This window comes from Prionailurus viverrinus, chromosome C1, assembly GCF_022837055.1.
Source record: "Prionailurus viverrinus isolate Anna chromosome C1, UM_Priviv_1.0, whole genome shotgun sequence".
NCBI classification, from domain to species: Eukaryota; Metazoa; Chordata; class Mammalia; order Carnivora; family Felidae; genus Prionailurus; species Prionailurus viverrinus.
Genome location: NC_062568.1, coordinates 119,451,382 through 119,464,205, shown reverse-complemented (window position 1 = coordinate 119,464,205; position 12,824 = coordinate 119,451,382). Strand labels below are relative to the sequence as shown.

General features: G+C 37.3%; 1 long non-coding RNA gene across 1 annotated transcript in view; it reads right to left on the bottom strand.

Annotated features, from left to right (window-relative positions):
• Nucleotides 1-6,476: 6,476 nt before the first annotated feature.
• LOC125173139 (uncharacterized) overlaps nt 6,477-12,824 on the bottom strand; it is a 39,879-nt gene continuing 33,531 nt past the window's right edge. The window contains exon 2 of the long non-coding RNA XR_007154936.1: nt 6,477-8,101. This is a non-coding gene — a long non-coding RNA (uncharacterized LOC125173139). The remainder of the gene's footprint in view (nt 8,102-12,824) is intronic.

Genomic DNA, 12,824 nt, shown 5'->3' with positions numbered 1-12,824 from the left:
TCAATCGTAAATTTTCTGCCTTTGTGTTCGTCGCTAGTGTATGTTTTTCTTTCCCGCCAGTGCTTTAAAAGACGTCGGAGGGCCGTTTTGGAGTCTCCATGCACTCGTGGCGTGCGAACCTTGTAGACGCCTGCCTGTAGCCAGCGGCATATTTATTGATAGTTCCTGGAGTTTCTATGCTTTTCCTCTTTCTTGAAGCTTTGCCTCCAGTCTTAACCTAACCTTTTCCTCCACCACACGCTCATGACTCGGTCAAAATTATTATTTATGGTCATACAGTTAATTAATTAATTCTTTAAAAATTTCATTCCCCATAAAGGTTTTTGTTTTGTTTTGTTTTGTTTTGTTTTGCACCTTCATTTGGATCTCCAGAGAGAAACTTTTCAGGAGTCTCTTGATTCCCGTTGTTAAATAATTTAACCAAGAAACAGGTTAAGTCTGGCTTAAAGAGTATAGACTTCTAGTTCAGCTGGGGCTAGAAAGAAGTTGTCGGAGGAGTGGTTTAGAGGATCGTTTTATCAGATATAGGCAATAAAAATGTAAACTGGTTCATACCAAATTTAGAAGACAGACATAAGATGGCTAATTCAAAGGTTTATGTTAGTCTTTTAAAAATGCTGGTTAGTTATTGCCCAAACTCCTTAATGAGCTAATATTGTTTAAAGAACTTGATGTCCTGATCCATTAACAGAAAGCAATAATTTCCAACTGCTGTAACATTTTGTTACAAGTTAGTTTCAGTGATACAAGACTCCAGTATGTCTAACTGGCATTTATCTTTCAGTCAAATATCTCTCTTACTGAAGAGGGGGCAGGGTGGTGAACCGTGTATATTGCCTTGATTTTGGTTATCCTCCTATCTATGAAAGCAAATTATTTGAATAGATTGCCCATTCTTGGCTTCTTCCATGTTTTTATCATTTACTTCTTACTTTTTGCATCTCAGTTCTCCCTTATCCATCACCACTTCCTATAAATGAAATTCATTGTCACCGATTGGGTTCCCTGGGAAGCAAAGTACTTTGGCATGCAGGAAGTTTATTAGGGATCAGTAAATGGGGAAGGGAGGAAAAGGAAGTAAAATTGGGAAGAGGGAGAGGTGCTTCGGTGGCTCAGTCCATTAAGCATCTAACTCTTGGTTTCAGTCAGGTCACGATCTCATGGTTTCATGAGTTTTAGCCTGGCATCAGGCTGTGTGCTGGCAGTGCAGAGCCTGCTTGGGATTCTCTCTCTCTCTCTCTCTCTCTCTCTCTCTCTCTGCCCCTCCCCCTCTCACACTCTCTCAAAATAAATAAATAAACAAAAAATGGCGGGGGGGAGCACCTGGGTGGTACAGTCAGTTAAGGGTCCAACTCTTGATTTCAGCTCAGGTCACGATCTCACAGTTCGTGGGTTTGAGCCTGCATCAGTCTCTGTGCTGACTATGCGGAGCCTGCTTCATATTCTCTCTCTCTCCCTCTGTTTCTGCCCCTCTTGTGTGTGTGTGCCTTTCTCTCTCTCAAAGTAAATAAATAAACTTGAGGGAGAAGTTAGGTTGTGATGCCCCATCTCAACAAAGGCCTTAGCCCATCCCACACAGACCTTTAAAATGCAACGCACTTTCAAAGTTCTCCCCAGTACGAATGCCAGCTTTGCCAAGGAAAAGTGTTATGACCTTAGGCGAAAAGGATCTATTTAGCCAAGGCAATTATTTAAGGAGGTTGATAGCTGAGACATGTCTGCTGGCAACACTCCCAGCAACTGATGGTATAAGATCTTTATTCCTCAAGGGAGTTCCCAGAGATACATCACAGCATCCACTGTACTCATTAAACCTCTCATTCAACTGTTGCAGTTAATGCTGTTTTTCACACATTCATTCAGACCTGTACTCAGCAGCACTATTTTTCTTAATCTTCAACTTCTTTCATCAATGTTTTTATTAAAGTATACTTGGCACACATGTTACATTAGTTTCGGGCGTACAACATAGTGGTTTGACAATTTTACACATTATCAGCAGTATTATTAATTATTCCTTCACTCTGGTGCCACTGAGAATATACTTTCTTGGTTTTCCTCCTACTTTTTTGTCTACTCAGTTTTTTTTTAGAGGTTCATGCCTCCCCTCTCAGCCATTAAATAAAAGTTTCTTAAATATTGATCATTGATCCTCTTATTTTCTCAAACTGTCATGCTTTCTCAAATGATTTCAGCCATGCCCATGGATTTAATTACCACTTCTACTCATTGCTATACGAACTACTTATATAATACTGTATGCCAACCAAACACTATTCAAGTGTTTTACAAATATTAACTCGTTTACTCTTAACAACTAGTAAAAAATTACTACAGATAAAGAAACTGATGCACAGAGAATAACAACAGCATAGATAAAGGGATGAAAGTGAGGCCAAAAAGAAATTAGAGTATATTAAAATACATATCTTTTTTTTAAGAGAGAGAATGTGATCATAAGTGGGAGAGAGGTGTAGAGAGAGAGAGAGAATCTCAAGCAGGTTCCACATTCAGCATGGATTCCAATGTGGGGCTTGATCTCACAACTCTATGATCATGACCTGAACTGAAATCCAGAGTTGGATGCTCAACCAACTGAGCCACCCAGGTGTCCCTGAAATATATATCTTGATAGCAAAAGATATTGACAAACTTAAGCAACAACTGACAGAAATGAGTACATTCAAGTGTCAATAAATGAAGAGGCTGATTTTACAACACACATCTCTGAGAAAGTAATAGTTAAAGCAGACAAGAAATAAGATATAAAATTTGTAAACAACACAGTAAACCAGATCAAACCAGTAGATATGTAAATAACTCCACTCATTGAATAGTTCACCATCATATTTTTAATTAATTTACTTACTTAAGTAGTCTCTACACCCAATGTGGGGCTCAAACTCATAATCAGGAGTCACATGCTCTTCTGACTGAGCCAGTCAGGCACCCCCTTTCACCATTCTTTTTAAGCATATGTATAATGTGTATAAAAATAAGCCATGTGTTAGGCAACAAGGGAAGCCCTAATAGTTTCAAAGTATCAGTACTCTACAGACTATGCTTTGCAACTGCAAATTTATTAAATTAAGTTTAGAAAATACAGAATAGCTTTAAGACATTTAGAAACTAAATAAGTTATTACTAAATTACCCTTGAAGTAATTATGAAATTATGGAAATTAAATGACAAATACATTTGTCAGAAAATAAGAATATTAAAAACAAATGAGTTAAACATTCAATTTAAGAAGTATTGGAAAACAACAGAAAATCAAAAGAAACAAGAACAAGTGAAGTGTATCAAGAAAAAAAATCATTGGGGCGCCTGGATGGCACAGTCGGTTAAGCGTCCGACTTCAGCCAGGTCACGATCTCGCGGTCCGTAAGTTCGAGCCCCACGTCGGGCTCTGGGCCGATGGCTCAGAGCCTGGAGCCTGTTTCCGATTCTGTGTCTCCCTCTCTCTCTGCCCCTCCCCCGTTCATGCTCTGTCTCTCTCTGTCCCAAAAATAAATAAACGTTGAAAAAAAAATTATATTGCCAGCTGGTATTCTTATAAGAGTCATTTTAAATTCTAGTTCAGACTTCTTACTTATATCTGTGTTGATTACATCCCTGGACATCATTTCTTCCTATTCTTTCTTTTGGAGTGAATTCTTCCATCTTGTCATTTTGGAGGAAGAAAAAATACATAAGATAAAAAGTAAAAATTAAAAAATTAAAAACAAAACAAAAAATCAAATAAAGGAAGCTAGATCCTAGGGGTGTTTCCATCTGCTTGTTGAGAGAAGGTTGATAGAATAGAGAAAAAAGAGAAGGGAAAAAAGTTTTAAAATTTTTAACTAAAAATTTAATAAAATAGTATAAAAATTAAAAATAGAAATATTTGCTCTTTCTGTATCCAAGAAAAAGAAGTAAAATAATACAGAAAATAACCTACACAGAACCAGAAGCAAAGAAAATAAGTAAATCTGCAAACAGAATGAAACCTGAATGAAGTTACAGCCAGTTTCCTCTAGCACAGAAACTTTGCAGCACACACTTTATAGTCTGTAGGCGAATAAGCAGGTGGAGGCGATTTGTGCTGGTCTTCTGGGGAATGTGCCTGGAGAGCATAGGTGGGTGAGGTTTGGTGTAATGGCTCTGTTCTTCATTTGGTAGCGCTGCTTAGCTCACTGGGGCTGATCTGTGTACATGCACACATGCATGTGAGCACTAGAAGTGAAAATGGTTTCACACAGATCCCTAGTCTCTGGTGCAGGAACCCCATGCCCTCACCAACCTGCGATCAAGCATCCCTCCTTTGTCTCAGGCCTCTGTCTGCTCCCTGCCCCCACCCTGTCCATGTCCAAGCTGTCCACCTGCCAGGTGGCATATCCCTCCAGAGTTTTATCTCAGATGGGACTGTGTTTCATAACCCCACACCTCAGAGAGCCCTGCAGCTTGGACCTGCACCAAATCTCTGGGGGAGTGTCTCTCTGGACAATGGCTGGGTGCCGGCTTGTCCTGGAAAACATTAGCACAATAACACTGTGGCAGAGGTCCAGAGTTTATGGCAAATCACAACATACAGCTGGCGCCAGGTTTTGCTGTACTCCAGTGTCTTTGTTCCAATATCAGTAAACATGGCTGCTCTCCAGGGTCCTCCAGGACTTTTGCCCACTGGGAAGCCATAGGGCCGGTACCAAATGCACTTCAATCAGGAGAACTGATTCTCCTTGTGGCACACCGACCCCATCAGGCCACGCTGCCTGCTTCTGGGATTCACCCTACTTTCTCACTAGAGCACCGTCAGGCACTGAGCTCTGAAATTTTAGACTCTGTGCTCCACAGTTTATAGAATCCTGGTGGTATCGAAATCCTCTTCTTTCTCTCTATCCAGTCCCCTGCAAGTGTTTTCACTTTCTCCTTCTTTCTCTCCAGCTACTTTCAGGGAGGGGGGTGCTTTTCTTGCACAATCCTGATGTGCTGAACTCTCCCCCTTTCTCTTTCTCTTTCTGTCCTCTCTCCAGGAAAATGGCTCTCTACCCTCTGGGGCTCTTCAGCTTTTCTCTCCCCCAAGTCATCTTTCCACACTGCATACCTGCCATTTTCTCTGGCTCCAAGTATGCAGATTGTTGCATTAGTCCTCATATAAGTTTCCTGGGTGTTCAAAATGGTTTGATGCTGATGTAGCTGCATTTCAGGGAGGAGACAAGCTCAGGGTCTCATCTCTGTCATCTTAACTCTTCCCTCCTCAAGCATATTAGTCTTGATCTCAGCTCAGGTCTTGATCTAAGGTTCTTGAGTTCAAGCCCTGCATTTGGCTCCATGCTGGGCATGAAGCCGTTATTCTTCTCTAGTATTCAGGTCACAAAAGATCAGGAAAGATGTAGGACCTTACCCACACAAGAGAAGAGTAAGCAGCCATGACAAGCATGTAATGTGAGATCCCTGACTGGATCTAGATCATGGGTGGATTGTAATAGGATATAATTCAGGACCAGCCAGATGAGGAGATTCAGAGGGCCAGGTGTGGGGAAGGGTGCTTCTATCGCCTCTCCAGGTACGCCTCTCTCCCCAAACCTCCATGTGTCCACCAACCTGGAAATTCTGTTCTCTGTATTGAAGTCTCTTATGGTTTGCCTCCCTCTCTGTTTTTAATGTTTTTTTTTTCACTTTAACATTTTTGGACAATTTTCTGAAATAACCAAGAAATTTATATACAGTAAAAATGTCATTTAATATGATATACAAAGCTTCATAAGAATTTTTGCACTACTAGATGTTTATCCAAAGGATACAGAAACTCTGATTCAAAGGGGCACATGCACCCTGATGCTTACAGCTGCATTATCAATGATAGCTAAATATAGAAATAAAATGTGGTGCCTATATATATATATATATATACATGTATTATATACATGTATCATAAATATAATATGTATATAATATGTATTATATACATAATTGAATATTACTCAGCCGTCAAAAAGAATGAAATCTTGCCATTTGCAACAACATGGATGGAATTAGAGTGTATTATGCTAAGCAAAATAAGTCAGTCAGAGAAAGACAAATAGCATATGATTTCACTCATATGTAGGATTTAAGAAACAAAATAGATTAACATAGGGGGAAGTAGAAAAAAAAGATGGAGGCAAACCATAAGAAACTCTTAATTATAGAGAATAAACTGAGGTTTGCTGGAAGGGAAGTGCACAGGGTGATGGGTTAAATGGGTGATGCGTATTAAGGAGAGCACTTGGGATGAGCACTGGGTTTTATATGTAGGTGATAAATCACTAAATTCTACTCCTGAAACGAATATTACACTATATGTTAACCAACTAGAAATTAAATAAAAACTGGAAACACACACACAAAAAAAGAATTTTTTACTCTAAGACATAAACTTAAAATATTTTTAATTAAATACTAAAATAATAAGAAAAACAATTCCATAAAATATTGAAAAAATGAGAAAAGTACAGTTATTTTTCTATAATGTTTATTCTGAACACATGATTTATTCCTATACAATTCACACACTATGGAAGAATTTGAGCATTATATGTATTTTGTATTTCCTTAAACACAGTTTCATACCTAACAAACACTAGGTGAGTATAAGACTGTACCCAGCTGAACTAAGAGGTGTAAGACATAAAACACATGCTCTCACATACCTCAAGAGAAATGATTCACGCACATCCACATCTGTTATTACAACTGTCCATCTTACATCAGATAACCCTCTTTCCAGACTTCACAATACTTCACAAATTGCAGATTTTCAGATGTCTATCTTGACTGCTCAATCCCCACACCTTCTCTTTTTAGTTTTCTCCTCTTTCCTGTCAGCCAATTTGTACTTTTTTATCTATATTCCCCATTACTCCATTATTTCTCTCTCTTTATCTCCAATTTCTTTTTTTTATAAAAATCTCTCCTGGAAAAAAAAATCTCTTTTGTTCTCTTCCTCACCTATGCAGCACATTGGGGGCAGGAGGTGGTCAGGCTTGCAGGAGAATGAACATGCACTCCCACAATCAATCTCAGGTCTTTTACAAAACAAAGTGCCATGTGTATTACAGTATTTATATATTTATTAACCATTTAACATGTTAAAAACTGTACTTCCATTTTTATTTGGTTCCCTATCTTTTTGTTTAATATCTCAGAAGTTTTTGGTGTTGTGGTCCTAACCTCATTTTCCCATGAGCATAATGGATTTTTATTGCATAATATTACATAGTGTCGTGATTTTTAGGAATATATGTGTCATGTTATGCCAAACCTGCAAAAATAATCGAAAACCTTTGGAAAGCCACTTCTGGACAAGACAGAGTAACAAGGACTGGATTTGTCCTGCGATTTCAAGGAACAATAATAACAATCAGACAAGAACACATGAAACAACACTTTTCAAGACACTGGAGTCAGGCAATGAAGAACAATATTTTAGTCAGCACAGGCTGTTTATAACAAAATACCATAAAATCGGTGGCTTATAAACAACAAAAATGTATTTTTCATAGTTCTGGAGGCTGGAAGTCCAATATCAGGATTCCAGCAGGTCAGATTCTAGTAAGCACCATCTTCTGAGTTACAGACTATTGACTTCTCATTCTATCTTCATATTGAAGAGATTGGAGAAAAGAAGCAAGCTCAGTCTTAGCTCTTTTAAGGACACAAATCACATTCATGAGGACTTACCTACATGCCTTCTTCCAATAATGGTTAACTCCCAAAGTCCCCATCTTCTAATACCATCACATTCGAGAGGGTTGTTGGTAGGGTTTCAATATATGAGTTTTGGGGAAAACAAATATTTCATCCACAACAGACTGTGATCCTTGAAAGATGAGTAGCAAATGAGGTAATTCTTAGGATACTGCTTTGAGAGAGTTTACAGACCACAGCTCAGAAAACTGAAACTGAGGCAGAACATGGCAAACTAGCTGAGTTGAGAAAATGAAGCTGAGACTCCAGGGGAAAAGGCAGCTTGAACTGATAGGATAGACTATCAGAGAGAGGGAAGAACTGCATATGAGAACCACAGAGATCTGCTGACAGTCTCTCTTGAATATTCAGTAGAATACTGCTAAGCACATACCTGTAAGGAAACAATACAAAGCTGGATAAAGAACCATCCAAAATGGGGTACCTGAGGGTTCAGTTGGTTAAGCATCTGACTCTTGGTTTTGGCTCAGGTCATGATCTTGGGGCTTTGTGAGTTCGAGCTCGGCATTGGGCTCTCACAGTGTGGAGCCTGCTTGGGATTCTCTGTCTCCCTCTCTCTCTGCCCCTCCTCCACTCACGCTGTCTCTGTCTCTCTCAAAGTAAATAAATAAACTTAAAAAAATTTTAGTAAAAAATAATAAAAATTAAAAAAAAACATCCAAAAGGAATAGAGGAAAGGCCACCTGACACCCACACAGGGCTGGAAATAGTGCCCGTTCCTACATCTAGACTGGAAAAACTCATACTTTTATAGGGTACTTCTACACTCCAGATCCGCCTAATTAATTATATAAACAAGACCTCAAATCAAACTGTTTCCAAGTAAAATGACTGTATCCCAGAGCAAAATTCAAGTAAATGTGTAGCAATATGAAAATGTCCAACACCCACAAGGCAATAGCCCCAATGTTAGAATCTAATCCAAAACTAGTAGGAATACAAAGAGACCATAAAATACAATCTGTAATGAGAATAATCAACCAAGCAAAACTGACCTGGATGTTAGAATTAACAAAGAAAGATATTAATATAAATATTATAAACGTATACCATTTGTTCAAAAAGTTAAGTAAAGACATAGAAGATATTTTAAAAATCCAAATAAAAATTTCCAGAGAAGAGTTACAATGCTGAAACAGAAAAATACACTGGGTTGGATTAATGGAGAATTAGAGATTTCAGAAGAAATGGTAGGTGAACTTGAAAGCTCAGACCCTAGGTGTGCTTTTCTTGGATTTATCTTATTTAGGATGTATAGGGATTCTTGAACCTGTATTTTAATAACTGTAATTAATTTTGGAAAATTCTCCACCAATATTTTTTGAAATATTGCTTCTTTGTCTTTCCCCCTCTCTCTCCTTCTGTCTCTTTTCCTTTCTTTATCTTCCCTTCCTCCTGTCTCTGCCATGCCCCCTACACACATTTCTATATTTCAATTACACTTATGGTAGAACTTTTACCAATGTCCCATATGTCTCCTATGATCTATTCAATATTTATTATTTTTTATTTTCTGCATGCTTGATTCAAAATATTTTCTTCTCTCTTATTTTCCAGTTTACCAATCCTCTGTACAATGATGTCTAATAAACTATGTTACCAGTCTATAAAACTATTACTTTCAATTTAGTAGTTTCAGTTGTAGAACTTCCATTTTAATTGTTTTTTATATTTCATATCTCTAATATAAAGTTTTCTGTTTTAAAAATTATATTCATGTGTTTATTAATTATACTTTAAAATACCATTTGTTAGGGGTTCCTGGGTGGCTTATCTGGTTAAGCGTTTGACCCTTGGTTTGGGCTCAGGTCATGATCTCACAGTTTCATGAGTTCAAGCCCTACATTGGGCTGTCTGCTGACAGTGCAGAGTCTGCTTGGGATTCTCAATCTCCCTCTCTCTCTGCCCCTCCCCCACTTGTGCTGTCTTTATCTCCCTCAAAATAAATAAATAAGCCTTAAAATAAAATAAAATAATAAAATAAAATACAATAAAGTAAAATAATAAAATAAAATAAATAAAATAAAATAAAACAAAATAAAATAAAATAAAATAATAAAATAAAATAAAATACTGTTTGTTAATTCCCAATCTAACTCATTTCAGAGTTTGTTTTACTATCTATTTTGTTCTTGTTTTTGTCAATTTCTGCTGTTTTATAAGATGTCTTATGATTTTTTGTTGTTGAATGCTGGACATTTATGTTAAACATGTTTAAGGATAAAGCTTTTTCTGGACAGCAGTTAGAGTACCAATAGACCATATTAATCCTTTAGAGGGTTTGTTTGAAACTATGTTAGGACTAGTCTATTTCAGTTTTTATTATTATTCCTATGGCATGGTCCGTATTTCTAGGGTGTGTCCATTGTGGAATCTTAACTGAAAGCTCTAATGCTTATCAAAACCCTTTCACATAGCAAGCTTTGAACTCCAACGTCTGTCTCATCAGTAAAACATGGCTGCTGAAACTTGTGCTCAGTTTGTTAATCCCCCAACTGCTGTTTTCTGATTAATTCATTGTATTTCTGCCCTTTGTATGCATAGCTAAGGATGTGGCCAATGAGTTCATGTGAATTTGTAGCTGGAATTCTTTCTCTATGGTTTATTCCCTGTAGAAATTTTCTTAAATCCCAGACACATGGCATCTCTGAACTTTGATCTCTGCTGTTCATTCTAAAATGACTGTGTTTTATACTTTCGACTGCAGTCCCTATGTTGGAAAAAGCCATCAGGAAACTGGTCAGAATACATATGAATGTCTCCTTACATGCTTTTTTTTTTCCTAACAAGAAGCATAGTTCTTTAATTCCTGACTCCATTGTTTGTTCTCCAATGCCTTTAAATTTTTGTTTTATATAGGCTGTTTACTGTGTACACACACACACACACACACACACACACACACACACACACACACATATGTATGTTTACATGAAACAGGTTTAGTAAAATATAATCTACTTTATCCTGGTCAGAACTAGAAGTTTTCTCAAGACAACCCACTGGTTCTTTAATTTCAATATTTATTTTTCTTTCCTAGGATATTCAGCTCCTTTTCAATTGTTTGTCTATGGGTTTTTAATACATGTTTATGTTTTCTAACTTTAACTTTACTCTATAAATAGAGTGAACATATTCTTTTCATACCTTGATTCAGATTACATCAGCATCTAAAATCTTTGAGGGACTTATTCTGCTATCCATTTTTCTGAGTAAGATTTCTGAATGTGAGATCATGTTTCTTGGAAATTTATTTCTTTACTGTTGAGTCCTTTAAGTTGCATTTCTTTTTAGAGAATTTGATTTTTAAAATGAAGAATTTTTTCATAAAAGTAAGAAATTTTCAAAGTACTACTAATATACAATAAACTATATAAATTTTAAGTGTATGGAATAGGAAGGGGCTAAGATGGTGACATAGTAGGAAGACCTTAGGCTTGTCTAGACCTGTGAACACAACTAGTGACTATCAAATCATTCTAAATACCCCAGAAATCAATCTAAATACTGACAGAACAATCTCCACAACTGAAAGGAGAGAAAATGACACATCAAGGAAGGTAGGAAGAGGGAGACATGATTAGGAACAGAAATGGACTGCAGGTGCTGCAGAGAGAGAGGAGCCATGGTTGCAGAGAAAGGCAATAAAGAGAGGAGCACACAGGGGAATACACAAGGAGAACAATTCCCCAAATTCATTGGCTGGGAAAATGAGAGGGGCTTATTTGGGTGAGTACTTGTGACCAGTGGGGCTTAGAGACTGGAGTTACTTACCATTATATTTTCTGATTGCCTTCTTTTACTTACCATATTTTCCCAATGCATCCAGTTGTAGCATGTAACAGTACTGCATTCCTTTTTGTGGCCAAATGATATTCCACTGGATACACGGTTTATCCATTGATACATTCGATTTATCCATTCATCAGTTGACACACATTTGGGTTGGTTTTACATCTTGGAATAATTAAGAATAATGCCAGTAGGGATAACGCTGCTTTATTCATGTGCAAATTTCTGTGTGGACATATGTTTTCATTTCCCATAGATATCTGCCTAGGAGTGAAACTGCTGGGTCATATGCTAAGTCTATGTTTAATCATTTGAGTAAATGCCAGTTTTCCAAAATGACTGAACTATTTTGCAGTCCCACAAGCCGTGTATAAGGGTTTTGATTTTTTGTACTGTTACCGACATTTTTTATTATGTGACTTATTGGTTTTAGCCATCCTAGAGAGTATGAAGTTGCATCTTACTGTGGTTTTGATTTGTATTTCCTGGGTGACAAATGATGTCAAACATCTTTTCATATACTTATTGGTCATATATATACCTTCCTTGGATAAATGTGTATTGAGACCCTTTGTCCATTTCTTTTTTTAATTTAAAAATATTTAATGTTTATTTTTTATTAAAATTTTTTTAATGTTCATTTATTTTTGAGAGAGAGTGTGAGTGGGGGAGGGGCAGAGAGAGAAGGAGACAAAGCAGGTCCCAGGTTCTGAGCTGTTACCATAGAGCCCGATGGGGGGCTTGAACCCACAAACCATGAGATCATGACCTGAGCCAAAATCAGACATTTAACTGACTAAGCCACCAAGGCACCCCTCTTTGTCCATTTCTAAATTGGATCATTTGTCTTTTTATTATTGGGTTAGAAGAATTCTTTATACATTCTAGATGCAAGGTGTTTATCAGATATATGATTTGGAAATATTTTCTCCCATTCTGTGGATAGTTTTGTTCACTTTCTTGATAGTGTACTTTAATGCATGTAATGAGCTGAACTGTGTCCCTCAAAATGCATATGATGAAATCCCAAACTCCAGTACCCACAAATATAATCAAAATAAGGTATTTAAAGAGGTAATTAAGTTAAAAGAAGCTATTAGATAATGGGGCCATAATCACATGACATGTGTCCCTACGAGAAGGAAACACCATGACCATGTGCTCACAGTGGCAGCAGGAGGGTGGCCATGTACAAGCCAAGAGAGGCCTCAGAGAAAACTAACCCTGCAGGTGCCTTGATCTTGAACTTCTAGCCTCCAGAGAAAATAAATTTCTATTGTTTAAACCACCCAGTCTGTGGTATT